Source organism: Physeter macrocephalus, chromosome 2 (assembly GCF_002837175.3).
Source record: "Physeter macrocephalus isolate SW-GA chromosome 2, ASM283717v5, whole genome shotgun sequence".
NCBI lineage: Eukaryota > Metazoa > Chordata > Mammalia > Artiodactyla > Physeteridae > Physeter > Physeter macrocephalus.
Genome location: NC_041215.1, coordinates 42,530,895 through 42,536,894, shown reverse-complemented (window position 1 = coordinate 42,536,894; position 6,000 = coordinate 42,530,895). Strand labels below are relative to the sequence as shown.

The 6,000-nt window shown below is 39.4% G+C and overlaps 1 protein-coding gene across 1 annotated transcript in view; it reads left to right on the top strand.

Annotated features, from left to right (window-relative positions):
• MAP3K19 (mitogen-activated protein kinase kinase kinase 19) overlaps positions 1–6,000 on the top strand; it is a 40,670-nt gene that overhangs the window by 541 nt on the left and 34,129 nt on the right.

The window sequence follows — 6,000 nt, the reverse complement described above, 5'->3', positions numbered from 1 at the left end:
TGGGATCTTCCCGGACCGGGGCACGAACCCGCGTCCTCTGCATCGGCAGGCGGACTCCCAACCACTGCGCCACCAGGGAAGCCCTGGAAGTATTTTTATTTTCTTTTATTTTGGCCGCGCCACGGGACATGTAGGATGTTAGCTCCCCGACCAGGGATCGAGCCCACGCTCCCTGCAGTGGAAGTGTGGAGCCTTAACCACTGGACCGCTAGGGAAGTCCCTTTAAAAGCATTTTAGTATTACCTTTCACATATAGGTCTTGAGGTAATGGAATTTATTTCTGCACATAGTGTGAGGAGAAGATATATTTTTCCCATATGGTTACCGCATTGGCTCCACATTATTGAAAAGACCATGTTTTTCCCAATATTTGCAATGCTACCCCGGTTGCATACCAGGTGTGTATACCATGTATGTATGGGTGTGTTTATGGGATCTCTCTGTTATTCCATTCAAATAGCACCTTATTCCCCTTTATGAGTATCTTCATTAATTAGGGCCCTTTAAATTTTCATATAAATTTTAAAATCAGCTTGTTAATGCTCCCCAAATAACTTTATGATTTTGATTGTGACACTTCTAGAAGAATTTATGTCTTTACAACATCAAGCCTCCTAATTATGAGCATGGTATATCTCCAAAAGTTAGACACTCCCCTCCCGTGCTTCCTTAGAGCATTTTACACAGCTCTCTGGTGGCCTTATCACCTAATACTGCCCTAGTTTTGCATGCTTGTCTCATCACTTTTCTGAAAAACTGAGTTTCTTGAAAAAACATGATTTGAATGAATATTTCTCAAAACGAGACAGAGGAGGAGGATTACTCTTTGGGGAACCAAGTGAAAGATTCATGGATTGCAGAGCATCCTGAACCCAAGGGTAACCCTGCAGAAGTGCTAAACATCGAAAACTACAGTACTTGTAACTTTCTCTTGACATAAAAGCTAAGAGAGAGTACTATTCCTCCTGGGAGTAGAAACAAGGTAGGATGTAGGAAGTAAAACAGTAACAAACTGCTTTGTACTTGGATTCGTGTCAATCTGCGTCAGGCTGAATTGGTTGATGAAAGAGTATACAGAAACCTAGCAATCTCTGAGTGGTTTTTACCCTGTCGTGTTCACTCACTGGAGAAGTGTGTGTGAGCGAGTGTGTGAGTACCTAAGGGTGTAAATGTGTGTGTGTGTGTGTGTGTGTGTGTGTTGCATGTTAGCTTAGTAAAAGTGGTGAATATTTCAACATGGTGGTCAGGCTGTTTAGATTTAACCCCAGGCTCTACCATTTGTTAGCTTAAAATGTCTAAGCCTCATTGTCCTCATCTGTAACATGGGGAAGATGGTGATTATACTATCTATTCCATAGAGTTGTTGTGAGGGTTCAATGACATCATTCATGTAAAGGACAAACCTAGGAAGCATTTAATAAATGTTAGTTGTTGTTATGATAAAATATTTAAACCCTTTTCAGGTGAGTATATATAGTGTTAAGTACATCTTTAGAAGAGAAACCCCTGCATCCTTCAGTAAGTGGTGGAAAAGAATTTGGCGGCACAGGGATGCCAGGTGACCTTATGTTTTGGAGTGCCCTGAGTCTACTTCCTCATGAGTATGTTTTTGTAGACCACAATTTAAAGTCTCTTTCAGCTGGATTTATTACCATTTATGACTCAAACAAAAATCCAGGCCATTTACTGAAGATTTCGCTCTGGAATAGCACAAGTCTAGACAAGAAATATGTTCTCACATAAGAATTTCCATTCACTAGTGCTTTCTCAAGCATGACTCTAAGAATACAACGAGTTGGGGGTAATCTATGGGATTCTCACTCTGTAACCCATATTCAGATTTAGAAAGGGGACCTTTCGGCACATTACAGCAATTATAACGGTACAGCTTTCCTGGAAAAAATCTCAGTAGATAAGGTGATAATGGCAATTGTGCCAACCGTGAAAGTCCATAGGTGTCGAACTCTTTTAAGCATCTAAACAGCAACTTCGAAGAGTGTACACACTTGTTTTCCTTCTTGAATGAAATTGTACTGCTTTCAAATCTCCAAGCTAAATGCTCAGTGGATGGTTGCCCAGGTGACAGGCCGTAAACTAAGGAGTCTCTGCAGCTAACTGAAGGGTTTGTGCACACAGAACCAGCTTTAAATATCTTTTTTTTCAAGTACTGTGAGCTGTGAACCACTGGAAAATAATCAAAGAAAAAATCGATATCTATGCTGCTTTTAAATGGATCCCTTGTTGAAGTGTGGGTTGACAGCTGTCCCAGAAATCAGTGCCACGATGAATTAGAATGACGTTGACTGCTGTTTGGCTTGGTGTTTCTTCAACAGTGTACCAACTTCCTCTGCAAAACATACCACAGGTAAGCCAAATCTCCACTTTTCATCACATTTTGGATAATACCAAATGCTGCAACTTTTTTTTTCTCCCCAAGGATGTCCCAAAGGAGGAACATCAGGTAAACTGATAGAGGAAACTGTGTCTTAATCTCAAATAATTATATCCTTAGAGTTGTTGCAATAAGCTATTTTTGACGTTTCCAATATTGAAACAATCCCATCCAATAGTTTATATAAATGCCTCTAAACCAGTAGGCTAAACTGGTAAGGACAAGAAAAGTATATAAAAATACTTATGTCCATTGAATTATACCCAGCAACAATCTTTTATTTTAGTTTAATCACCTATATATCTGTTAACTTTACATGGTATAAACCTTCTTGTGCCACTCAGTATTGTATGTGTTCTTGGCTATATTTTCTTAACATAAAAGGAGATTCCCATTGCTTTAAGTCTTAATTACATAAGATTCTAAATCATATGTAAAGTATAATAAAAAGATTTTGTTTTACAAGTATTGTAGATTAATCATACATACAATTAAAGATACAAGAACGGGGCTTCAATAGATGCTAAACCAGCAAACCCGGTGGAATGAAATGTTATTGCTTAAAAAAATCGTTGATCAAAACAATCCTAAAAGAAAAATTGAGAAAAGCTTTTTCATGAAAAAACTTAAGATGGAAATGTACAGATTGAAGATCAGAAGAGGAAATGGAGCTCACTGATAAAAAGCAGGGTGGGGGCTTCCCTGGTGGCGCAGTGGTTGAGAATCTGCCTGCCGACGCAGGGGACACGGGTTCGTGCCCCTGTCCGGGAAGATCCCACATGCCGCGGAGCGGCTGGGCCCGTGAGCCACGGCCGCTGAGCCTGTGCTCCGCAACGGGAGAGGCCACAACAGTGAGAGGCCCGCGTACCGCAAAAAAAAAAAAAAAAAAAAAAAAAGTAGGGTGGGTCCGTCCACTTTCATTGAAAGAGCTACCTATGTATAGGGATACTGCTGTATGTCAATTCAATCATTATTGTGCTCTCCAGTCACTGCTGAGTGTATGAGACAGTAGATTACCAAATAAGCGACCACATTGCCCAGTACCGTAGTGATTGGATTTAATAACTTTTGGGTTGCAGTTGGTTTAAATATTAATTTTAGTTTTTATTTTTGAGGTAGATACTACTTTTGAAATGCTCTCACTTAAGAGTTAAGCCACAATTCCATAACATGCATTGTCATTTCATTGCTAGGGGTAATAAGCTTGGGAAAAAACACCTTTGGGGTTTTATTTCCGCTTTATAGATGAGCTGGTGATATAAATATGTATTTCTAGTCTAGTTGTTATTTGATTATCCAGTTTTCATCTTTATTGAAGGACAGGTTTTTATTATCTTTTGTTTCTGAAAGCATTTCTTTTAACTGAAATGATACTGCAAATATTGCCTTCAAAAATAAGTATATAAATCCAAGTTGCAAAGCGGTTTGCTGGAATAGACATGTATATTGGTTTTAAGTTTTTCTGCGGCCTAATTCTGAGTGTATCATTTGCTCCTCAGCTTTTTTTAAAGTTCCAAATACCCTGCTTACTCAATGTTAATGATTAGGATAATGATGACTAAGTGACAGCAATCAACCAAATGTCTGCTTCATTTAGAAGAGCTTAAAGGAAAGAGACAGGCACTACTGGTGGAAATGTAAATTGGTGCAGTCATTCTGGAGAACAGTCCCAGCAGTATTTAGGGAAATTAAATGCACTCAAACCATTCACTCCGTGAAACTTTTGCACAGTGCATAACAAGGCCTGAACAAGGATATTTACCACTGTGTTGTTTGTGGATTGGGAAGTTGGAGGCAACTTAGATGTCCATCACCAAGGGAAGAGACATTGAATATGGCGGATACATACCATTCAGCCATTAGAAGCAAACGACCAGAGGTACACATAAGTATAAGGCTAAATCTTAAAAACAACATGTCACATTAAAAAGTAACAAGATCTTTAGTACAATATCATTTGTGCAAATTTAAAACATGCACACATGTATAACAGCACAATATGCCTTATAAAGATACATACATGTCTGAGGATACCTCTTAGGCACATTAGATTGGGTTCCTGTGAGGCAAATCCAAACTAATGGGAGGAGGGGGAGGAGGGGGAGGAGGAGGAGGAGGGGGAGGAGGGAGCAGAGCTGAAGGGGGAAAAACATAAAATGAAACAAGAGAAAAGTCAGAAATGGTCCAATACTGCTAATGAGGAGTATGATTAACCCAACCCCCTTTAAGGTCCAAACAAGGAAGTGAAAATAGGCCTATTTTACAAACATTCCTTTATGTATTAGTTGCATGAAGTCTTTTGGGTCACTTGCACCTGCATCTTTCCGGCATAAGATCCCCTTTTGTCAATGCCTATGTCTCGTTTTCCTCATCTGTAAAATATGGGTAATAATACTACTGTTCTGATGGTGTTGTTTGAAATTAAAAAATAAAATATAGGTAAAGCATTTAGAATAGTGTATGGCACATAGTGAGCATTCAATAAATGTTGGATATTATTGCTGTTATTATATTATTGCTATCATTATGTAACATCACTTTAAGCAAAGGTAGAGAAAAACTTGAGGAATTGCTTCTCTATTTCAGTTTACTATTTATTAGAAATTTGGAAGAAAAACTAGTCTTTATTCTAGGAACTTTAAATCAAAAGGAATAAGTGGTAATGATAAATGTCAATTAGAAACAAAGTGAATTGTTGGGACTTCCCTGGCGGTCCAGTGGTTGAGACTTCGTCTTCCAATGCAGGGGGTGCAGGTTTGATACCTGGTCGGGAAGCTAAGATCCCACATGCCTGGGGCCAAAAAACCAAAACATAAAACAGAAGCAGTATTGTAACCAATTCAATAAAGACTTTAAAAATGGTCCATATCAAAAAAAAAAAAGGAAGGACAGTGAATTGCAAGAAAGACTGTGGACTGGATTCTAATCACTAGTTCAGAGTTTCTAGAAGTTGTCTAATGATAGGAATCACCTGAAAATTGAGCAAAAAAAAAAGTATGTCCTAGAGACAGTAAAAAGATCACTGGTTGCCAGGGATTAGGGAGAAGTGGGGCTTGAATAGGTGAAGCACAAAGGGCAGTGAAACTACTCTATACTATAATGGTGGATACATGTCATTGTGCATTTGTCCAAACTCCTAGAATGTACAACAGCAAGACTGAACCCTAATGTAAATTCTGGACTTTGGATAGTAACTGTCAATGCAGGTTCATCAGCTGTAACGAATGTACCACTCGGGTGCTGAAAGTTCATGATGGGACACTGTGGGGAGGTGAGGGTGGAGAAGGGGTCGGGGGGTATATGGGAGCTCACTGTGCTTTCCACTCAATTTTGTTGTGACTCTAAAACTGCTTTAAAAAATAAAAAGTCTATTTTAAAAGAATCTATTAAAATGTTTTTTTTGGGTTTTTTGTTTTAATTTATTTTTGGCTGCGTTGGGTCTTCGTTGCTGTGCGCGGGCTTTCTCTAGTTGTGGCGAGCGGGGGCTACTCTCTGTTGCGATGCACGGGCTTCTCATTGTGGTGGCTTCTCTTGTTGCAGAGCACGGGCTCTAGGCGTGTGGGCTTCAGTATTTGTGGTGCGTGGGCTTCAGGAGTTGTGGTTCGCGG